The sequence below is a fragment of the Bubalus kerabau genome, chromosome 2, assembly GCF_029407905.1.
Source record: "Bubalus kerabau isolate K-KA32 ecotype Philippines breed swamp buffalo chromosome 2, PCC_UOA_SB_1v2, whole genome shotgun sequence".
Classification (NCBI taxonomy): domain Eukaryota; kingdom Metazoa; phylum Chordata; class Mammalia; order Artiodactyla; family Bovidae; genus Bubalus; species Bubalus kerabau.
The window spans coordinates 134,824,367-134,849,360 of NC_073625.1; the positions used below are offsets into that span (position 1 = coordinate 134,824,367).

At 39.1% G+C, this 24,994-nt stretch overlaps 1 long non-coding RNA gene across 1 annotated transcript in view; it reads right to left on the reverse strand.

The window, feature by feature from the left end:
* LOC129644911 (uncharacterized) overlaps positions 1-24,994 on the reverse strand; it is a 110,874-nt gene that overhangs the window by 34,479 nt on the left and 51,401 nt on the right. Inside the window, exon 2 of the long non-coding RNA XR_008711045.1 lies at positions 14,770-14,875. This is a non-coding gene — a long non-coding RNA (uncharacterized LOC129644911). The remainder of the gene's footprint in view (positions 1-14,769; positions 14,876-24,994) is intronic.

The following is a 24,994-nucleotide window of genomic DNA, read 5'->3' on the forward strand; positions in this document are numbered from 1 at the left end:
AATGACAATGTGACTTTGTCCCCACTTTCATGCTTTGCATGTCAATTTCATTTCAGTCAAAACTTTCCCTTTGATTATTCAGTGCGCCTGACTGTGCAAACTCAGTGTCGTGCTCATTTCGTGAGGAATGAAGCTGGGGAGAGGCAAGTGGCTTTTAGATGCCTGCATGCTTTTCCCAGTAATGTGTCCTAAGGGTCATTTTCTCCTTCGTAATGATGATATTGGAAATAAACTTTAAACTAGACGTTAATGGAATGGTTATTGAGCTGCACATTGTGTACCTTTGTACCTATTAACATCACAATCAACAGAACATTCCAGAGTGCCCTGTAATCATAATTGATTCAGCAGGCAATGATTTCCACCTGGCTGAGGAGCTCCTTTATGATGTGATAAAAGTGCATTATGGGCAAAAAGCATGAGAATGTCAGCTAGTGACTTAAACTCCTCCCCATGATGCCCATTTAAGGCAGGTAGCTTGAGACTGTGTGACTAATCCTGTTTCTTTATATGTGCCCCCATGATGTCTGGCGTCTGCGTAGAGAGTAACAGCAGGCACACCTGGGAAGACTGAGCCTCAGGATAGAAATCCCACTGACCCTCTTCTCTCCTTTCCAGCCATATGCCACACAGAAACCTTGGTTTAAAGCAAACAATGGGATGGAGGTGTTAACTGAAAAAGCTTCTGTTTTAAATCATTTCCTTTGATTTTAGTACAGATTTATGGGAGCTGTTTGAGAAACAGATTGGAGACTGATACAAAATTGAATTTTCTGTCTTTTAGACGTATGGAAGTTCCTTTCAGTCTGGCAGTTGTAAAGATCCTTGGTTCATTCCTGGACTTCACCAATTCTAACAAAGTTTCAACACCCCCCAAGGTGGTGGTAGTGGGGATGTGGAGATAAAGAAGGGAGAAGACCATGGAAAATTTTGTTGGATTGTTTAAGGCAGAATCAAGAAACAATTAACCTCATCTAGAGGGCAAAAATAGATATAATTTAGACTGGGTTGATGTTGTCTTACAGAGAATGAAACGGTTCTAATGAGAGGAGGAAGTAGTGCAGAGTTAAGGATTAAGGAAAGAGTTTGGATTTTGGAGTAATGAGGACTTAGACTCACATCTTAATTCTTCCAATTAATAGCAGATATCTGACCATAGGAGTTTGTTCATGTCATTCTGAGTTTGTTTCTTCATTTGTAAAATAATGTCTTTCTGCTTATGACTGTCATGCAGCATAGATAACATAGGTAAGGGATAAGGGTGTAGCAAGTGTAAAAGCAGTGGTTTATGCTCTTATTCTGCATTGTCATTGAGGAGTTGTTAAAATAGGTCATCTGTATCTGGATGTGGGGGAATGTGTAGGTAGGACTTAGAAACTTAGTTCCTAAAGGGAAAGTGTCCAAGATGGGAGGCTAATGCTGGAGAGACATCAGATCTGAGGGGGGGACAGATGTATGTTTCGGCGTCTGAGGGTTCAAATCTAAGCATGAAGGAGGCAAAAGCTGACAGGAGTGAGGTGGTTAAGTGGTTGGTGAGTCCAGACACGTTTCAGGGTCACTATTCTCCTTCCCAGCACTGTTTTGGAAAGCCTGGGATCCTATGCCTGAGGGTGTTTCAGGTGATTCAACCCAGTTCCAAGACATATGCAGAACAACTGAGCTGCTTAATGGTATCCACTGAAGACCAGTTATTTTCTGTATTTTCTATGAAATGGAAGTGGGATCATGCCTCTTCCCACTCTGTGAAAATTTTGTTGGGCTGCAGCTAAGGATGGGGCAGACCTTGAGATCCTCATGAAGGTGACATGCAGAAATGGAGTGGGGCACTCATTGGATCACCAGGATTCAAGCCAGGAGGACTCACTCATCTAAGCACACAAATGACTTTGCCTCCTGAGCTTGAGTTTGTTCATATTTAAGTAGGGGACAATATTGCCCATATGCCAAACGTATGGATGTCATAAGACTCAAAGTCAGAGGGGATGAAGTTAAAGCACATTGTAAACTGGAAACCATCATGTGAGGATGTGAGGAATTTTTAATGTGTTCAAATATCTCTTGTAGCTGTGATGAAAGTGAAGTGAAAGTGATAGTCCCTCAGCCGTGTCCTACTCTTTGTGACCCATGGACTGTAACCCTCCAAGCTTCTCTGTCCATGGGATTCTCCAGGCAAGAATACTGGAATAGGTTGCCATTTCCTCCTCCAGGATATCTTCCTGACCCAGGGATTGAACCCAGCTCTCCTGCGTTGCAGGCAGATTCTTTACACCAGGAAGCTGTTATATCCACATGTAAAACTCTACAGCCTCATCATATCGATGTATTGATTTTTTTCTTTTTGCAAATATATGGCCACTACAGAATAAGAAGGCATCAGTAATTTGATATATTAAAAAAGATATTTGTATTCACTATGTCTATATGCATTAGTGGTATATTCTAGAAAATGAGAGTTGCCAACAAGTTTTCCATTAGAGAAGAAGGTAAAGAATGAAATCCTGTGAATGTTACTGATATGAGACTTTTATACTATTTACTTCTCTCTGCAAGTTGGCATCTCAATCAGTATAACTCATTCATTCACTTATTCATTCACCTCACTTTTTCAGTGTTTTTATGTGCTGGCATTTCTTTCTTATATCTATACTCACTAATAAATAATGTATGTTGACAACTTCCAAATTAATTTCTTTAGATACACCACCACCACCAGATCAGATCAGATCAGTCGCTCAGTCGTGTCCAACTCTTTGCGACCCCATGAATCGCAGCACGCCAGGCCTCCCTGTCTATCACCAACTCCCGGAGTTCACTCAGACTCACATCCATCGAGTCAGTGATACCATCCAGCCATCTCATCCTCTGTCGTCCCCTTCTCCTCTTGCCCCCAATCCCTCCCAGCATCAGAGTCTTTTCCAATGAGTCAACTCTTCGCATGAGGTGGCCAAAGTACTGGAGTTTCAGCTTTAGCATCATTCCTTCCAAAGAAATCCCAGGGCTGATCTCCTTCAGAATGGACTGGCTGAATCTCCTTACAGTCCAAGGGACTTTCAAGAGTCTTCTCCAACACCACAGTTCAAAAGCATCAATTCTTCGGTGCTCAGCCTTCTTCACAGTCCAACTCTCACATCCATACATGACCACAGGAAAAACCATAGCCTTGACTAGATGGACCTTTGTTGGCAAAGTAATGTCTCTGCTTTTGAATATGCTATCTAGGTTGGTCATAACTTTCCTTCCAAGGAGTAAGTGTCTTTTAATTTCATGGCTGCAGTCACCATCTGTAGTGATTTTGGAGCCCGGAAAAATAAAGTCTAACACTGTTTCCACTGTTTCCCCATCTATTTCCCATGAAGTGATGGGACCGGATGCCATGATCATCGTTACCACCCCCCCTTAATTTCCAGACTCGTACATGCAACTGCCTATAGTGCATTCCCACTTGGCTGTCTTATAGCCACCTTAAATTCAACACCCTCAAGACTGAACTTCTGATTTTGCTACCATTCCCTGCAAACGTGTTTCACTTGTTGTGTTTCAAAAAAATGAATACTCCATTTTCCAACTGCTCTGACCTGAAATTTGGGGATCATCCTTGATTTCTTCCTTTTGCCACACTCTACATGAATTCATCAGCAAATACTAGGCTCTAGACTCACAATATATCCAGTCTGATAACTTCCCACTATCTCCACTGTTTCTACACTAATTTTTTGCTCCAATTAGTGTAAGTCTTCCTAAGTGATCTCTCCGCTTCTGCTATTATCACATTTCCCCACTCCCGCTGACCATTCTCACCACAGCAGCCATAGTGAACTCAGTGTTAAAATACAAAACAATTAGCAAGGTGAAAAGACAGCCTTCAGAATGGGAGAAGATAATAGCAAATGAAGCAACTGACAAACAACTAATCTCGAGAATATACAAGCAACTCCTACAGCTCAACTCCAGAAAAATAAATGACCCAATCAAAAAATGGGCCAAAGAACTAAATAGACATTTCTCCAAAGAAGACATACAGATGGCTAACAAACACATGAAAAGATGCTCCACATCACTCATTATCAGAGAAATGCAAATCAAAACCACTATGAGGTACCATTTCACACCAGTCAGAATGGCTGCGATCCAAAAGTCTACAAGTAATAAATGCTGGAGAGGGTGTGGAGAAAAGGGAACCCTCTTACACTGTTGGTGGGAATGTAAACTAGTACAGCCACTATGGAGAACAGTGTGGAGATTCCTTAAAAAACTGGAAATAGACCTGCCTTATGATCCAGCAATCCCACTGCTGGGCATACACACTGAGGAAACCAGTAGGGAAAGAGACACGTGTACCCCAATGTTCATCGCAGCACTGTTTATAATAGCCAGGACATGGAAGCAACCTAGATGTCCATCAGCAGATGAATGGATAAGAAAGCAGTGGTACATATACACAATGGAGTATTATTCAGCCATTAAAAAGAATACATTTGAATCAGTTCTAATGAGGTGGATGAAACTGGAGCCTATTATACAGAGTGAAGTAAGCCAGAAAGAAAAACACCAATACAGTATACTAATGCATATATATGGAATTTAGAAAGATGGTAACAATAACCCTGTGTACGAGACAGCAAAAGAGACACTGATGTATAGAACAGTCTTATGGACTCTGTGGGAGAGGGAGAGGGTGGGAAGATTTGGGAGAATGGCATTGAAACATGTAAAATATCATGTATGAAATGAGTTGCCAGTCCAGGTTCGATGCATGATACTGGATGCTTGGGGCTGGTGCACTGGGACGACCTAGAGGGATGGAATGGGGAGGGAGGAGGGAGGAGGGTTCAGGATGGGGAACACATGTATACCTGTGGTGGATTCATTTTGATATTTGGCAAAACTAATACAGTTATGTAAAGTTTAAAAATAAAATAAAATTAAAAAAAATTAAGAAAAAAAATAAAATAAAATGGAAAAAAAAAAAAAAAAAGATTTGTTTCCAGTTGGGAAGCTATTGGAACTATAATTATATAGATCCTTAAAGATGAATAGAATTCAACACAAATAAAGAGGGCCACATTAAAACTTTAAAAAAAATAAAAAATAAAATAAAATACAAAACAGATGATGCTACTTTTTTGCTATAATCCTCCCAATGACATTCCATCTCACTCTGAGTATTAGATGCTGTATGATCTTCTTTATTTCCTATCTCCCAACTTATCTCCTAATAGTCTTCCCCTTGCATACTTTGCTCTTGCCTCAGTGGTCTTCCTACTATTGATCAAACATACCAGGCATATTGGGTACATAAGGAGGAGAGCATCCCAGAAGAAGGGAACAGCATCTTCAAATTCATAGTTATATAAGAACTTAGCATGACTGGAATTTCATATCTAGGGATAAGCCTGTACAAAAGATATAGGCTTAGCCAGGTAATGAATGGTCCATCATGTCATGTTCAAGACTTTAGACTTTATCCCAACAGGGCATGAGTAGCCCATAAAGAGTTTTAGGCAGAAGAGTGACAGTCAGATTTAAATTTTAGAGGTTTAGAGAGGAAGATGTATTGAAACTGGGTATGCCCTTGGGAGGACATGGCAATGGCACAGGCATTGGTGCAACGGGTCTATGGCTGGGACACAGGAAAAAGAAGACGATTAAAGGATTTCAGGAAGTACAACATGACACACTATAGACATGGAATAACTACTGGTCAAAATCAATAAAAGTTTGTCACCATCTAGTTTTAGAGAAAATATCGGGGGGAGATTCAGATCAGTGACTCAAAAACAAAAAACAAACAAACAAAAAAAACCCACAAAAAAAAACTACTTAGAAACAAGTTCAGAAACCTTAACTGATCCAATAATAATGCAGACTTATAAAGGAACAAATCATGTCTTTTGACGGGGTATTCTCTGGCTAGACTCCACAGTATCTCTTAAATGTGAATTTCAAGACATCTCGTTTGATTGTCTCTCTAGGAGTCGAGTGATATATGAATTCTTATATGAAAGTCGTTCAGTTGTGTCCGACTCTTTGCAACCCCGTGGACTATACAGTTCATGGAATTCTCTAGGTCAGAATGCTGGAGTGGGTAGCCTTGCCCTTCTCCAGGGGATCTTCCCAACCCAGGGATCAAACCCAGGTCTCCTGCACTGCAGGTGGATTCTTTACCAGCTGATCCACAAGGGAAGCAGTTTCACTTACTTTATTAGATACTTTCTCATTTCCGGAACTTGTTCCCAGATGTATCATTTTCTATTTCACACATCATAAATATGTGCATAAATATTTTAAAAGTTTCTGTTTATCCAGGTTGAATATGTGCAATTTAATGGCTATTAGGAAAAGGAAATGGCAACCCACTCCAGTGTTCTTGCCTGGAGAATCCCAAGGACGGAGGAGCCTGGTGGGCTGCCGTCTATGGGGTCGCATATAGAGGGGGACATGTCTGAAGCAACTTAGCAACAGCAACAGCAAAATGGCTATTAGCTCTAACTGAAAAGTACCTAAAGTAGTAAGCTGCTCTGGCCTCTAAACCTAAGTTCAGTTCAGTCTTTCACTTGTGTGACCCCTTGGACGACAGCACACCAGGCTTCCCTGTCCATCACCAACTCCCAGAGTTTACTCAAACTCATGTCCATTGAGTTGGTGATGCCATCCAACCATCTCATCCTCTGTCGTCCCCTTATCCCACCTTCAAAAATTCCCAGCATCGGAGTCTTTTTCAATGAGTCAGTTCTTCGCATCAGCTGGCCAAACTATTGGAGTTTCAGATTCAGCATCAGTCCTTCCAATGAATATTCAGGACTGATTTCCTTTAGGATGGATTGGTTGGATCTCTGTGCTGTCCAAGGGACTCTCAAGAGCCTTTTCCAACACCACAGTTCAAAAGCATCAATCCTTTGGCATTCAGATTTCTTTCTAACTTTCTAACTTTTTTTCTAACTTTCCAACTCTTGCATCCATATATAACTACTGGAAAAACCAGAGCTTTGACTAGATGGACCTTTGTTGGCAAAGTAATGTCTCTGCTTTTTGATATGCTCTCTAGGTTGGTCATAACTTTTCTTCCAAGGAGCAAGTGTCTTTTAATTTCATGGCTGCAGTCACCATCTGCAGTGACTTTGGAGCCCAGAAAAATAAAGTCAGCCACTGCTTCCCCACCTATTTGCCATGCAGTGATGGGACCAGATGCCATGATCTTAGTTTTCTGAATGTTGAATTTTAAGCCAAATTTTTCACTCTCCTCTTTCACTTTCATCAAGAGGCTCTTTAGTTCTTCTTTGCTGCCATAAGGGTGGTGTCATCTGCATATCTGAGGTTATTGATATTTCTCCCTGCAATCTTGATTCCAGCTTGTGCTTCATCCAGTCCAGCATTTCTCATGATGTACTCTGCATAAAAGTTAAATAAGGAGGGTGACAATATATAGCCTTGATGTACTAGTTGCCCAATTAGGAACCAGTCTGTTCCATGTTCAGTTCTAACTGTTGCTTCCTGACCTGCATACAGATTTCTCAGGAGGCAGGTCAAGTGGTCTGGCATTCCCATCTGTTAAGAATTTTCCACAGTTTGTTGTGATCCACAAAGTCAAAGGCTTTGGCATAGTCAATAAAGTAGAAGTAGATGTTTTTCTGGAACTCTCTCGCTTTTTTGATGATCCAACAGATGTTGGCAATTTGATCTCTGGTTCCTCTGCCTTTTCTATATCGAGCTTGAATATCAAGAAGTTCGAGGTTCACATACTGTTGAAGCTTGGTTTAGAGAATTTTGAGCATTACTTTGCTAGTGTGTGAGATGAGTGTAATTGTGCAGTAGTTTGGGCATTCTTTGGCATTGTCTTTCTCTAGGATTGGGATGAAAACTGACCTTTTCCAGTTCTGCGGCCACTGCTGAGTTTTCCAAATTTGCTGGCATATTGAGTGTGGCCCTTTCACAGCATCATCTTTTAGGATTTGAAATAGCTCAACTGGAATTCCATCACCTCCACTAGCTTTGTTCATAGTGATGCTTCCTAAGGCTCACTTGACTTCCCATTCCAGGATGTCTGGTTCTAGGTGAGTGATCACACCATCATGATTATCTGCATCATGAAGATCTTTTTTGTATAGTTCTTCAGTATATTCTTACTACCTCTTTTTATCTTCTGCTTCTGTTAAGTCCATACCATTTCTGTCCTTTATTGTGTCCATCTTTGCATGAAATGTTCCTTTGGTATCTCTAATTTTATTGAAGAGATCCCAAATATTAACAGCATCAAGAGTAGCATGTTTGAATTGGCAGGGACCTTAGAGATAATCTGCAGCACCTCCACCTCAACCCTACTCCACTGTCCCTAATTCATTAAAAAAATTAAATTAAATGGCCAGGGGACTTGCCAACCTCATACCTTTGGTGGCCAAAACATTTGGAATATACAAATGATGTATTCTGAGGCCATATTACAGCAAAAGAATCACGCACAAAGTAAAAGAACTTTACTGTGCTTTAGGAGCCCCAGAAAGCATGCTAACAATACAGTTTCTTCTTGCAGAGGTTCTGATTCACCATAAACTTCCACTTTTATAAAGTACCTCTCCACCATGATACTAATATAGATGGTCTATGTACCACAATTTGGGAGTGACTTAAATGAAACAAAATATGTAGGCATGAACAATGAATTTACCAAAAAAAAAAAAAAGAAAAAAAGCATATAGATTACAAATAGACTATAGTATTTCCCAGATCTTAGGCTGACAAACATTATACTTTTAAAAAAGTTCTTCCCTACTAAATATCTGTTTTTATGAAAAATACAGACCATCATGGAATATTTCATGGCTGATGCCAGCATAACATGATAATTATAAATCCAACCATCCCTTTCCAGCAATTTGAGTATCAAGTTCTCCTAATTTTGATGCATTTTACATCTGTATCATTTCTTAGGAGAGCCTGAGATAAACATAAACATTAAATGATGTCTGTGTCCTCAGTGAACGTCTGTCTAGGAAACCAGATGTGATCAGTCCTTTGGGGGAGGAAAAGGCTCATCAGTATTACCTTTGTATTCCACTTAGAATTCCTGGTTTTCCAGAGTCTGAAATAATGCTGTCAAACTATGCCTTTGGAAATGCTTTACTTGAGGGCTAGGAGTAAGAGATCACACATTATGTAGCCTGAACCAGATCTAAAGCTGCTGGTATGATTAAGATAATTCAGACCCTTCGTAAATATGGCCAATGAAAGCAAAAGGCCAAAAAAATAAAGGCTTCTAGAATACAGTATATGCTACAGACGTGACGGTGACGCACTCTCTTGGTCCTGCACAGAAATATACAAACTTCAATTGGGTTATTATTTCAAAAAATCACATAGGGCTGAAACAGACTTTAGGAATAATGTAATCCAGTAATTAAAAAAAAAATTTAGCTGCAGAATCTTTTTTCAAGCAAAGTTTATATAGAATTCCCAAATATAAAAAGATAAAGGCATAATTGCTCTGAATGAAGCTAGGACATTGGGAAAGGCTAGTTCTGGTTTTGTCAGCCTGTCGACTGGCACCTGATCCCGTACATCAGAGCCCCAGGTGTCACAGGAAGGCACTGTTTGAGTCCATGCCTTCATTTTTGAGAGTACTGATTATGACCAAAGAAGTTAAAGGGTTTGCCTATAGCAGGAATGGGTGGTGCCTTAAAGTCAAACTTAGAACCCAGATACCAGCATTCTCCTCCCGAGGCCAAGCTGCCCTTCAGCCCTTGATACAGACATTGGATTATAGTTGATTGTTGAAAGCAGGGGTTGGAACTGTGGTGGATCCACTTATCTGCGGGTATTTTTCAATAGTAAATATGCTACTATTAATACTTGGTCCGTGGTTGATTGAACCTGTGAGTGTGGAGCAACCTCAGATAAGGAAGGCTGACTATAAGTTACATGTGGATCCAAGGATCTACTATATAAATGCATGCTGGGTGACTTCTTTGTACTACTCATGGGAAGCTCTGGCTGAGGGCTGCTTTCTTCATAGTGAGTTTCCATGGGAAAATTGGTCTAAAACAAGGAGGATAGGGAATGCTTCCTCCCCCAAAGGGGGTCCAGGGCTGAGCACAGGAAACATTTTTGGAGGAAGCAGAGTCCATAAGCTCCATTTGCATACCTTAGAGCTCCCGGGGTAGAGCTGAAGGTTCTAGAAAAGAAGTGAGCTCTGAAGAAGGGAAAGCAGTGAAATCCTGGTAATCATGCAATTCATAGAATAAAATTAAAATTAAAAAGTTCCATCAAAAAGGGATTTATGAGACATCAGCCTCTTCTCCATTCTAGACCATACCACTTTTTAATGTTTCCTAGGCAAAATTTTGAAGTAATTTACTTTCAGTTACTAATCTTATGGTCTTTGTTTTATAGTGACTCATGAAACATCATAGAAATTTGGCAATTAAGTTAATAGATATGCCTTTTCTTTCATTCAAATAGGGTCTAGGAAATCTCTCTTGTTTTGGGGAAAAAAGTGTATGAATCCTGCTCCAAACTTTTAATTGTAGTATGGGTTTAACTTTATTTTAAAGCATAATTAAAGTATTAGATGAAAGTAGGGTGGCTGAGAGTATGGGCATCAGAATCAGACTTCTGGGCTGGAGTATTGTTTTTACCAATACAAGCTGTGTGACTCTGGGCAAGTTACTCAACTACTCTGTGCCTTAATTTCAACTGTAGATGGGAGATAACAGTGCTTACTTCACGGTGTTGTTGTAAGAAGTAAACAAGCTCTTGCTGAAGTGCCTGGAATGTAGAAAGTTCTCAATAAATGTCAGCTCTTATGTCTAAGTAGTGGGACAGTGGGCAATTCTTTTAATTTTCCAAAACAAATTTTCATATGATTATGTTATCTGTTTTGTTATGACAGAAACTAAAGTTGTAGATATAAAACATAGAAAAGTATCCCTTTTTGAAAATTGAAAATTTGAGAATTCCTCCTTTTCTTAAACCCAATGTCAACCAAATTCATGTTCCACTTGAGTAGCATAATGTGTTTACTATGAGGGGGAGAAAAGAGGGGGGGCACAAAAGGACAGAAAAAATTGTCACATCAACTCTTCTCGAAAAATCCATTCTCCCTTCTTTCCTCCCGTCTGTATTATGACGTAGCACTAAACGAGAGAGAAGAGGAAGAAAGAAAACAGGTAGATGCAATTTCTCTGTGAAAACTTCCTAAATCGCAATCATTTTAATCTCATGCCAAGCGTTTCCTCTCACTGTCACTCTTTGGGGCCAGTCATTTTTAGTGTGCTGATATGCAAACCAATCTGACTTGATCCCATCTCTTTGTGGTTTTAGCTAAGAAGGTCATTAGAAAGATTCACAGCTCAAAACAAACAATTCAAAGTGTTTCGAATTTCTTTAGGCCTCTTGCTTTAGAGAACGGCAGAATGAAGTTCTGAGCCCAAGCTTTTGCCTTGCCCTGCCATTTCAATCAGTTAACCAGCAAGTGCTTATTGAATGCCTGCTAGAATGTTCTGAGATGACCAGCTCAGACCCTTCCAGATGGCCTCACACAGACCCTTTACAGATGCAAATGGGCCCTGGCTGGGTTAGCTGAAAGAGCTGTGTCTGAGCTCTGGAATGTACAGGCCACCTCTAAGCCATCACTATGGTCCATCTGGAAAGAGACGGGGTTGCTCTGTAGGCTGCAGAGACAGTATCCCTTTGGATCAGCACAGCCTTCCGAGTGTGAATGTAGCCTTGGGTGGAACCAAGTGTATGGGCAAAATTGAGTAATTTTTAGTGCTTCTGTCAGAAATCTGGGGTCTGGAAATCTGCTCACCTGACTGGAGGGCTTGGAAGATGAAAGCTGAGCTGTTGAAATGTTGGAGTAAAAACCTATTACATGTGTTTCATAGTGAGCTTATATTTTAAATAATTTTCTTTTTATGTAAATATTTACCTTTCTTTCTACTAAAGTACCTTTTTATTCTGCAGGAGATGGTTAAAAATCCCAACCTAATAAGTATTTAGTGTTTGATGTGAGCCCAAGAGGGAATCATTTTACTCACATAGACTCTGTGTGGTCATCTAATAGTTGTATGACCTGAACAGATATCAGCTGTTGAGCTCTTTTTTTGTGTGCCAGGCTCTGTGCCACATGTTTTGTATCCATTATCTCATAAATTACTCATGACAGTGCTTTGCATAGATGCTTGTGTTTTCTCTGTGAGGAGCCTGAGGTTTGGAGGAGTGCAATAATGACCTAAGGTCCTCTAAGTAGTGTGATGATGCTGGGTTGCTGAGCCTCAGCATCTTCAATTGTAGCTACCTCCCAGGGTGCTTATCATGAATAAATGAAGGTGTATACACACACACACACACACACACACACGATATATAGATATGTGAATTAAAATTATAAATTCTAAAATTAAATATTTGTACTCACACACTTATGTTTGTGTGTTTCTTATACATAATAAACATTTAATAAATAACATTATTTTTAACAAAGAACCCTTTCTACAAAGACCAAAATTTTACTTCTATAAACTCATATGTGGTGAGAAGTAAATGAAGAGGCTTCATTTGTGGTTTGTAACACACTCCACCGACAGAGTTCTAGTTACTTTCTGCCATCTCCCTGCTCACAGTTTCCTGAAAATCATTCAGCCCATTAGTTAAATGATTTATTTGTTGATAAAGCTCTTCTGTTTTTAACCTCCGGTGGTAGGGGCCGGGCTTTTAACCTCACATTCAGCTTCCAGTTGGAATGAGACCCCTTTCTCTCCTGGTGTCTATCCCTGCCCTGCTGTGTGCTCTTAGAGGCAGGGACTGAATCTGGTCAGGAATACTCTGCCACCTGCTATCTCCTAGCGGGTCAGGTAAACTCCCCTGACACCTCCCACAGAAAGATCACTGGCAAATATGGTCAACCCACCAAATTCTGTTTATTAAAGGAGAAAGAGCCTTGGACCCCAGGGCTCCTTTTTCTACCCTCTATTTCCTAACACTTCCCAGGCTTTGGCTCAACCTGGGATAGTTCATCTCTGCTGGAAAATTTACTAGGAGTTATCTGTCAAGAATGGTTAAAAATTTTCCCTAGTAGACAGAAAAAATACTACAATATCCCCAGAAATTAACACCCATACAGGATCAGTAGAAGAAAAGATAAATAGACCAATGGAGCAGAATAGGATACAAATTCTGTATATCCTGTATATACAAATACAAATATCCTTCATCCCAATATTATGTTTATATAATAATCATGGCATTTAAAATCAGTAAGGAAGAAGAGACTATTTTATTATAACCATTTGGAAAAAAAAGAATATTCCTTTTAATTAATTTAAAACAAATTTTAGGTAGATTGAAATTCTAAATCCAAAAAAATATATTGTCTTAGAAATAGTTTAGGAGAATAATTTTATAATCTTGACATCTAACCCTGAAACCATAAGGAAAATGATAAGGGAAAAGACTGGCATTTTGACTACAAAAATTTAAAACCCTAACACAAAATATACATACAAACAGAAAATAATATTCAATAACATCTTAGGTAAAGGGCATGCAATCACATATAACTTAGGCTACCAGAAAAACATTGAGAAGAAAAAAGTTTAGATAAAATATATTTTTATCTACCTACCTGAAAAAAAAAAAGGATAAGATCTTTAGCCACCTTTAACTTGTATCAATTTTACCTTTTATCAGCCCTCTACTTATTTTACTAGTAGAGATTATTATTTTCATCTTACATGATTCTAGAAACTTCCTGCCTTCCCCTCTTCTTCTGAGAAAGACCATAACATAAGAGATTGCCTTTAAAACTAACTGCTAAAGACCCAGGATTTATTTTAAGCTGAAATAAAATGTTGACTAAAATAGTACATCCTTAGCCTTCCTGTTTGACCTATAGCCACAGTTATTATCTTTTTTTTCTGGCCAATGACATACCACAAAATTCTGTTTTGATTTGGATCTCTGTACATCTTTGCAGCCAGAAATTATTTACAACTCCTGTTTAGGGCAGGGGAAAGTCAGAATGGGAAGGAAAGTTAGAATTCACCTAGTCAGACCTCCATTCCACACTTGAATCCCCCCACAGAATCCCTTCTTGCTCCAGTAATGTGCTCATGCCAGTTACCCCAGTCTGTGTGAATGAGGCAGAGAGCATGGCGCAGAGACGCAGCAGGACAGGGAGCTGTGGCAGACCTCACCCCTTAAAAACGCACTGTTTTATATGCCACTCTACCAATATAGAAAACACAAAAGGAAATTAAAGATTGCTTTCTAAAAGGGGTTACTTTCTGGATGGGACCTCTGTAATAAACTTACACAGAGTGTGGAACATTTATGAGAATGAGTCATTCCTAAATTATCATCTCAAATTATCATATAAATGATCACTTTTGCTCGCTCTCCCAATAGTGCTATAATCTCCAATAAAGCACTTTACACATGTTTTAAGTGAGACTACAAATGCCCCAGGAAACTAACGTTATATTGCTTTAATAATAAAAACGCAAAATTATTCAGGCAACTTTTCTTGGATGCCCAAGTCTCTAGGTCAGGTCCTGTTTAGTCCAGCCTATGTAAGTAAGGAAAACAAGTCAGACTGAACCCTGAATATGGTATTATATGAAGTGTCCCAGGCTTGGTTTAGTAAAAAACCCAGATCAAATTGCTGTTGATGAAATCTGCTCCCAGTCTCTGATTGTCTCCTCTTCCTAATCCTAAAAACTCTTCCTATACAAATTTGGGTCTCTAGAAGAGAAAATAAGTGGAAAATAATGATCCTACCTTTGATGCATGGTGGCCATGATATGGACAATTAAAAAGAAGTTCTCTAGTCTAGTGAAAAGGATGGCTAATATAATAGTTTGATTTTAAGTGATGCAGATTGGCTCTGTGGAAAAAAAAAAAAAAAAAGAAATGAGCCTGAGGGGGGAAAACAGACCATAAATTTCATCATGCATCATGTGGGACAAAAGAGCCACTGAAATTAGAGCTTGTACAAGTGTATGATGATGATGATGATGATGAGGTTTTCATCAAGTTCTGCCAAAGTCTTAAAACCACAAACACTTTTAGAATTGCTAATTGCATGGGGGAGATAATCTGCTTTCTGTTTTAAGTGTGTTTCTGTTCTGAAATCTAAGTGAAAGAAAGAGGATCCTGCCCAGAGAGTTTTCATTTGCCCCTTAGCCTTGATCAGATGATGGATTTCCTCTGTGGACCCTTCTCACAGTCTGTCAAGAAGAGCCTTGCTGCTGAATCTGAAAATGTTGGCAAACACTCCTTGTTAGAAGTACGAACAGTGATGGGTGCACACAACTGCAGTATGTAAACAGTGGCTCTGCCTCAGATGGTTTCTGTTTGTTTTTTGAGTCGAATGGAGGAAGATATTTGAAATCTTTTGCCAGTGCAAAACAACAGGTGTAATAATTAGCTTACCCTTTCATCAAGAGAGTGCATTTGAGTAGGTCCTGCTTACTTGATATTAATATCATAGAAATCTGACTATTCGGTCTCAAATCAAGAAATAGAGATTTCTGAGTTTTCAATACAAACTTTGGTTCTTGGAGAAGGAAGTGGGGAGAGAGGACTTATATGAGGTTGAACAGACTCTTTTGTAACATCAGAACACATATTGCTTGGGGGCAACATCTCCCACTAAGCCTGACCAATTTATCTTAGCCTATAAATGTAAGAGTTCTTTACTACTGGAACCTTGGACCAATTTCTCATTCTTGTTCAGGATTTTTATAGTGAACAATGGACTACTCTGGAGCCACTAAACTTGTCTGTTGTCTGGGATGGAAAAACTATAAGCTTACCCCTTTCATCACCTTACTGAAGCAGAGATGTTAACCCCCTCAGCCAGGAGAACCTCTTTGTTAGCTGCTCTTTTCTTTCTGTATATCTCCTTTGTGAGTTTTCTTGTAGAAGTTGGACAAGACAGAACATCACCAAATAACACCGTTTCTGGTTAAATAATTGATTTCAGCCCAGGTTTTCCTGGCTGCTGAGAGCAGAAGGTTTAGTCCAGAGCTGCACAGACTCCGGGTTTCTACTCTCCTCCTGCTATAGTATCCCTTTCAGACTATGAGCACAGGTGATTATAATACTATGGACTGCAGTGAATAGCCTTCCATGGGAGCTCAAATAAAGGAGCCACTATCTCTGCCTGTTTCTTCCTTTCTATTTTAGTGTTTCAGAGTTTTCTGAGTGCTTCTATCTGCATTACCTCATTTGTTCCTCAGAATAGCCCTGTGAAGAGAGTAGGGTAGACATTTTTTATAAATGAGAGTTCTGAGGCTCAGAAAGTTTAAGTAGCTTCCCAGGATTACACAGATAGTAAATTTTAGATTTGTTGTTAGTCGCTCAGTCGTGTCTGACTCTTTGCAACCCCATGGACTATAGTCCGCCAGGCTCTTTGTTCATGGAATTCTCCAGGTTAGAATACTGGAGTGGGTTGCCATTTCCTTCTTCAGGGGATCTTCCCAACTCAGGAATCAAACCCAGGTCTCCCACATTCCAGGCAAATTCTTTACCATCTGAGTCCCAAGGGAAGACTTTAAATTTTAATCTTGGGAAGGAATTTTATCTTCTGCTTCCAAATTTTATCTTCTTGAGGCCATCATGGTGTAAGTTCTAATCAAAGGCAAGTCATTATGGTTCCAACATTTTGTGACTCAGTCATATTTGAAAATAATATCATTCAATTTTTTGAACTGCATCTTCATGGTCACAGAATATCATCTCCAGCTACTGAATTAAATAATATTTATCATAAGTTCTCAGCCAAAAAGAGACTGAAACTTGACATTATTGAGTTTCCTTTTTGTATTTGTATAACTTAATTCTGGTTTAGATGAGAAAATGAGATTTAGCCAATGATTAGAATAGGATTAGCCAATGAATATAATGTAATTGCTTACATTACTTTGTGAAATGCAAATAGCAGATGGATCATATTTTAAACAGTCAATTATCCTGTCAGTATAATAGCAATTTTTATAATAGCTTTTTTATTTCTGAAACATGTATTTTAAAATATATTAATAACTCTAAGGCAGCCATTTCATACATCAAGTAAATAACGTGCACTTAGTCTGTTCACTTAAAGTTCTAAACCATAAATTATGCTGAACTCAAAGCACATTATTTCTGTTTCTACTATAATCAATTGTACATATAGAAAATTATTCTATCTTGAAAGAGAACTAAGATCATTGAGTTCTTATTTTGTGCCCCCAATTTTATATACACCATCTCTTTCAATCATAAATTTTACCAATGAAAAAAACTGAGTTTTAGAAAAGTTAAATAACTTACTGATGTGCTGTGCTTAATCACTCAGTCATGTCTGACTCTTTGCAATCCCATGGACTGTAGCCTGCCCCCATCCATGGAATTCTCCAGGCCAGAATACTGGAGTGGGTGGGCAATCTCTTCTCCAGGGGATCTTCCCAACCCAGGGATTTAACCCAGGTCTCCCACATTGCAGATGGATTCTTTACTGTCTGAGCCACCAGGGAAATATTATAAGCATTTTTAGGTTACTCAGAATTTCTAAAAAGTGGAATTGGTGGTATTTACTTGGCTTGGGATTCATTCTACTTCATTCTACTTTATTAATAGTAAAGCTTGTGATCCCCCATATCTAAAATTGCTTTTACATGCTTGATATCATACTGGCTTTTAACCTGTTAACAATCCTGTGGAATAGGACTCTTAGCTGATTGCCATTATTTCTTACTATCACAAGAATATCTGTATTGTATTGGATTTGTGCTTCTACATGTTTGTAAGTTGATTCTTCATTACTTATAATAACTTGTATGTACCTTTTAAGCTTGATATATTCATTTGAATCTTGGTTGGGAGGAGAACTGGTATGATGACTTAGCAGATACATGTTACTGGTGGATATAAAATAACCCATTACTGAACCACACTACTCATTCTATTCCTTTACTTACTGAATACCATTTCCTTATGTAACCACCCAGCCAAAATTAGCATCTCTTCTTCCCCACTTCCAGTTATTCTTGTTTAGTATTATATTATTAGTAGTATTTCTGTAGCATTTATCACCAGCTGAATTTATCTTGCTTGTTTTCTTATTTTTATTATTGTCTCTCCAAATAAGAATGAAAGCGTGATAAAGACAGGGACTTTTTTAACAAGAAGTCTTGTTCACATTGTATCATCTAATACATGAAACAATAGGTGAAGAATGAATAAATAAATGTGTGAATGGAAAAGAAAGACCAAACAGTCACATTTTGAGCCACTTGACCCTTTCCCTTTGATCAAAGCTGATTAGACAATGGTTGGGCACCCCATTCTAGGGCAGCCCATCCTTAAGCTCCACAGGGATATTTGACATGACCTGGCATGAAAAAGATATATGTAGAGAGGGGAGCCCTAATGTAGAGTCTGAGACCAAGCTGGGTAAGGGCAAGTAGAATATGGAGGAGAAATGCTCACAGAGCAGAGAGAGAAAACATGCTGGGTAAAAATAAAGCTCATGAGGTTCTGTAGTGAGAAGAAGAGGGGCCCTGTGAAGAGTCAAGTTAAAGGGGTGGAGACAAAGAGTGAAGAAGTACAAGTCTTGCTGCTTAGGGCCTCAGTGCAACTTGGGTCTCCAAACTAGTTTCTGCTTGCAGCTCTTCCTCCAGGAGGACCTGCTCCGCCTGGCATCTCTTTGTCTGGAGTGTAGTGTATTTTCTTGATTTGTGTGCCCTTAGCAGCAGCAGCCGGAGAAGGCAATGGCACCCGACTCCAATACTTTTGCCTGGAAAATCCCATGGACGGAGGAGCCTGGTAGGCTGCAGTCCATGGGGTCGCTAGAGTCGGACATGACCGAGCAACTTCACTTTCACTTTTCACTTTCATGCTTTGGAGAAGGAAATGGCAACCCACTCCAGTGTTTTTGCCTGGAGAATCCCAGGGACAGGGAAGCCTGGTGGGCTGCCGTCTATGGGGTCGCACAGAGTTGGACACGACTGAAGCGACTTAGCAGCAGCAGCAGCAGCAGCAGTGGACCTACGTTTTTACCTCCAAGAGTGCCTAATCCAGCTATCCTTCTTGATGCGTGCTCTAGAGTGTAACCTGTTCCATTCAGCTCTTGGGAAAAAAAAATCATCTAATATTGGAGCAGGATTTTGTAGTTTCAAAGTGCTGTAATATATATATTATGCTATTTGTTCCTGAAAGTAACTCCTCTCCATAAAATGGTTCTTGATTTCCTCTGAAGTGAAAGTGAAAGTCACTCAGTTGTGTCTGACTCTTTGCGACCCCATGGACTACACAGTCCATGGAATTCTCTAGGTCAGGATACTGGAGTGAGTAGCCTTTCCCTTTTCTAGGGGATCTTCCCAACCCAGGGATCGAACCCTGGTCTCCCACATTGCAGGTGGATTCTTTACCAGCTGAGCCATGAGGGAAGCCAAGAATAATGGAGTGGGTAGCCTATTCCTTCCCCAGAGGCTCTTCCCGACCCAGGAATTAAACCAGGGTCTCCTGCATTGCAGATGGATTCTTTACCAACTGAGAGATCAGGAAAGCCCTTGATTTCCTCTAGGTGGGGAATTTCTCTATGTACTTTATCATGTTGATCTCTCTTTTAGCATGAATCATAGGCTTTATTTGTATAAATGTTTTACCGTTGCCATTAGACACTAAGTGTCTAGAAGGCAGAGGCTAAATCCTGTTATTGCATTGCTCACAGTGTTTATGGTCCATCACAACATTGTTACAAAATAAAATCTTTGTTTCAATATTAAACTGATTTTAAGACTGAATGCAAGGCAATTCCATGAACTCTGATTGCACTTATCTATGCTAATAAGAGACCTTAAATTATAAACTTGGGAGTTGTTACTAAAATATTTCTTTCTTCAAATATATTTGTTTAAAAAATATTTCTATCTGTAGATATATTTGCATTATAACCCACACAATGTCCACAGCAGTTTTTGAAGAACCTCCCATATTGTTGTATGAATTTGTGAAAAAATGATCAAAAATAACTTAAGATAGGTGTTCAATTATAAAATTAGTGAACTAGGTGCCAGATCCATTTTTTAGTTCTTTTTTCAAGCCTTTGTTTAGATTTTATTCTTCAAAATCATAACCTTTCATTCCATGTCTCAACGAAGTTCTTTAGATTTGGTGATTGCATTTCTTACTATGTAAGTGGTATTTAGAGGACAGAGTCTGGAGTGATTAAGGTCATTCATTATCCAAAGGATCCATATTTGCCTCAAAAACACTGGAATTTCCCTTTGTTTCATCTTGCTATTTTATTTTTAAAGATGCAGGACTGAAGAGGGGGGATGCAAAGTGTACCAACAACTAGAATGTGCGAGATCACAAGTCTTGCCAAGATGCAGAAGAGATGGCACTAGAATTTTGCTAACATGAATAAATCTCCTTTTTATTCTCATTAGGCATAAGGTCCTAAACAACTATGTTATTAAATACCAAGATCATATGTTTGAGATCCTTGATAATCTTACATTAACATTAGTTAGAATAGGGTATAAGAAGTACCAGACAAGATAATATTTTATCTTCAGATGGTTGTGACCTTGAGAAAAATCAATGAATTTCTGTTTTATTAGTTACCCATATGTTTGCTTATATGGAGAAGGAAATGGCAACCCACTCCAGTATTCTTGCCTGGAGAATCCCATGGACAGAGGAGCCTGGCATGCTGCAGTCCATGGGGTCACAAAGAGTTGGACACAACTGAGTGACTAAGAACATGTTTGCTTATAACCCCCATCTGTCAAATGGGTATTCATGCATTCATTAATCATATGGTAAACATTTATGGCGTGTGTGCTTAGTCATTCTGTCATGTCTGACTCTTCGCGACCCCATGGACTGTAGCCTGCCAGGCTCCTCTTGTCCATGGGGATTCTCCAGGCAAGAATACTGGAGTGGGTTGCTATGCCCTCCTCTAGGGGATCTTCCCAACCCAGGGATCAAGGCTGGGTCTCCTGCATTGGAGGTGGATTCTTTACTGTCTGAGCCAACAGGGAAGCCCAAACATTTATGGAGCACCTACTATATCTCTGTATATTGTGCCAGGAACAGGGGCAATAAGATTAAACATGGAAGGATACATACAAACAACTGATTACAAAATCCTGTGATAGGTGCCAACATAGAACTTAATAGTTCACTCGAGTCTAGTTATGCACAAAGAAGAGAATCGTCAACCCTGCTTTGTGGAGGAGCAGGAAGATGCTCAAGGAGTTTTACAGGCAGATGCTTGAACTGGCTTTGAAGAAAGAGTAGAGTTTTGGGGTACCCAAAAGGCATGAAGAGACCTTTCAGAAAGAAGGTTGACTATAGGCAAAGGCATGGTGATATAAAATGACTTGGGCTATTTTGGATAACTGCAAAGTTGTTTGTTCTAGTTGGAAAGAGAAAGGAAAGTGTTGGAGGAGTTTGGAGAGGAAATGATGATTAGTTCATGGATAGATGGAACATCATCCTAAGGAGTTTATTCCTTATCTTGAGGACAATAGAGAGCCATCGGGAGGTTTTAAAAATGGAAAACAAGGCCAGAGCTTCACAATGTGAAATTTAACTTGGTGGGGGCAAAACTGGGATAGGGAGAGATGATTCCTCAAGTTGATATGTGCTGTCAGAACATTTTGGAGACAAGATTGCAAATAAACTAGTACTTCACTATAAATTGCTATTATTGTTGTTCACATATATAGCAATTTTAAAGTTCAAACATTAAGCATTATTGGCTAAAATAAGTTTGCGCACATGGTTAAATACCATTCCAAAAAGCATATTATGTCTACTTGTCCACCTACTTATTATCCTTATTTTCACTTCAGCACTGGAAAATAAAGTGAAGATGCACTGAAGGATATATGAACACGTGAAAAGAGAGGCAAGTAGATTATTGTCTACCTTGGTGGAGGAGGGGTCCGATATGTATGTCCATAGGTACATGAGAAACAGTGGTGTAGATTAGTGCTTGAATTGGTGGAGCTGGGTTTGAGACCCAGCCCTTGTTCACACTAGTTACGTGACTTACAGAAATTGATTTCTCTGAGTTTCAGTTTCAGTTTGTTCATCCTTAAAATGGGGTAACTGATTCCTGCTTCAACTATTTTAGATGGTCACTATAATAATCCATGGAAACAATGTCTTCAGTATTAGAAGTGCTGAATTTATGCATGCTTTCAAAACAAGGTATTCTTGAAGAATATCAATAGCTAGAGATCATAAATATTACAGGAGAATCTTTGTTCAAAATGCTTTCGTATAAGTATCTGCTCTAGAAACTTGGGTTTACCCCCTCTCTGATCTGTTTTCCCTCTATAAATTGATGTACAAATGTAAGAATTTTTATGAATAGTGGTAAAAATTTTACCATTATGAATGTTATCATGATTATTTCTTCAAGCACTGGGACATTTTCTAGGACTAGCTGCATGGAATATATACTAAGGAAGGGTGGCTGGGTTAAGACACAAAGTTTAATTACTTTTTAAAAAGTGAAATACTTTTGTGCTGAGGAAAGAGAATTTCGGGTGGAATCATATCTCTTGTTCATTTAACTGGCTTAATTAGGATATGAAATTATATCCACAGGGAAAATGTAGATTCACATATCCACACAGTTTACCCCACTTACAAATATTCCTTCAACATTCAGTCACCAAGTAACACGTTATCAGAGGTTGCTTGGGAAGATATATTAGCAACATCAGAATTGGAACTTCAAAGCATTTCTGGTAAAACTTCAAAGCATTTGAAAAGTGAGCAAAGTCAAAAGCTTAGCCATTTTTTAATGCTCTTTTTATCTGCAAAGTAATTAGTATGGCAAGATCATACAGAACTCACTAGTTTTGCATGTATTCATGCTCAGTTGTGTCCGACTCTTTGCGACCCCCTGGACCACAGCCTGCTGGGCTCCTCTGTCCATGGGCTCTCCAAGGCAAGAATACTAGAGTAGGTTGCCACTCCCTTCTCCAGGGGATCTTCCCAACCCAGGGATCGAACCCATGTCTCTGGCCTCTCCTGCAATGGCAGGCAGATTCTTTACCTGAGCCATCTGGGAAGCCCTTAGAACTGACTAGAGCCCAGTAGAACTGTTGTGCCCCAGTCAGTTACCTTTGTCCAGGGCTGTATGAACTGGCTTCTCCTGTTTGAGGAATGGAAATGGATATCTGTAGATCTTGCTATGATGAAAAACATGTGATGAAAAACATGCGATGAAAAATGAATTTTATTTTTCTCCTTCATTTTAGAATCTAAAGATTTTGGGGGGAAAAAAGTGAAAGTGAAAGCTGCTCAGTTGTGTTCAACTCTTTGCAACCCCATGGACTGTGTAGTCCATGGAATTCTCCAGGCCAGAATACTGGAGTGGGTAGCCTTTCCCTTCCTCAGGGGATCTTCCCAACCCAGGGATCAAACCCAGGTTTCCCACATTGTGGCCAGATTCTTTACCAGCTGAGCTACTTCAACCAATTCTGTACCAAGACCACTCAGGTTCCTGGCCAGTAGATGGCTCTCTCTCTCTCTCTCTCTCTTTTTTTTTTTTTTTACTCAAGTCAAGATGCTGTCCAATGTACTGAATTGAGAGGTTGAGTAGCCCGTATCATAAAGATGATAGAAGTAATGGAACTTGAGTTCTTGAGGCCATTTCCTCCTCAGTTATGTAAACTTGAATGGAGAGACAAAATGAATGTTGTAAGTGGATCTTCCTTGTCTTCATAATTAGGATACAACCACGTTGAGGCCTCTTTACATGCCTACACATTACATAGACTTTTCCTTCTGCCCTTATTTCCTCAACAATGCTGCAAATTGATGATAAAGCCAGTGTTAGATCTAAATTATTTGATTGTAGGCAATGCTGACTTGTTTCACTGCATAACATGCTTTCCAATTCTTCTTATATAATACTATCAAGCATCTACCATAAGAAAAAAGCTGTGGCTATTTTATAACCATAATTTATATCTTATTCCAACACATGATCTAAATTATTAGATGTCCTCTACATCTAAGATGATGCTAGTTGAAAGGAGAGCTACAGAAAAAAATACTTGAGGAGTAAAGCCATAGCATATACATATATATGTGGGACAACTAAAAAAAGTAGAAAGAATGAAATTGTAATACATTTGAGATTATACTCAAAAGGCACACAGGGCCTCAGTGTTTTAAATATATGTGGTTAATTTGTGGAGGGCAACAGAAGAGATGTGGTGTTATGGAAACAGCACAAAATGTTCAAATCAGAAGATGGCTAGCTTTCTCTCTTAGAAAAATCACTTGAAGTCTGAATTTCAGTTTCTCAATCTGCAAAGTGATAAAAGTATAATATAATATCTACTTTATAAATATGTTGAACAGTTACACCTTGTCAGATGATACAGGTAAAACTTTTGTGTAACCTGTTATGTAAGATAGAATATCTTTTTGGTCAAAGTCCTTTTTTTTTCTTGGCAGAGTCCATGGGTTCTATTACTGATTTCCTCCTCCTTTGCTAAAGAATGAAACTACCATGTTTCATATTTCTCTTGACAGCATTTCTTTTTGAGGAGGTTTTTGCTGTAGTAAGTAGTGCTTTCTGCTCTCTTTCCACTTACTTTTCACCTTAGAATCAAGTGTTCAGGCTCTTTCCCTCCACAATGGCTCTTGACAATTAAGTGGACAAGAACTGAGAGATAAAGCCTTTGCTATGCTAAGATTTGAATAAAGGAGACTTATTTTAGCAAGAGTGAAAGGCATCATTACTATTGATCACTGACCAGAGACAGCTAGGAAATATTTTAATTACAGTGAGCTACTATTGCTGTAATGTTCATTTTAATGAGACTTGACTTTATAGTCTTATCTTTACTGAAATATTTTCACATTTTCTCTGCTTACTTTTTCCTTTCTCAGGTTAAATAAACATTCAGTTTTAGGGCAATTGTGTGTGTGTGTGTGTGTGGCAGGGCATGGTGAATGGTTTCAAAACAATGTGTAA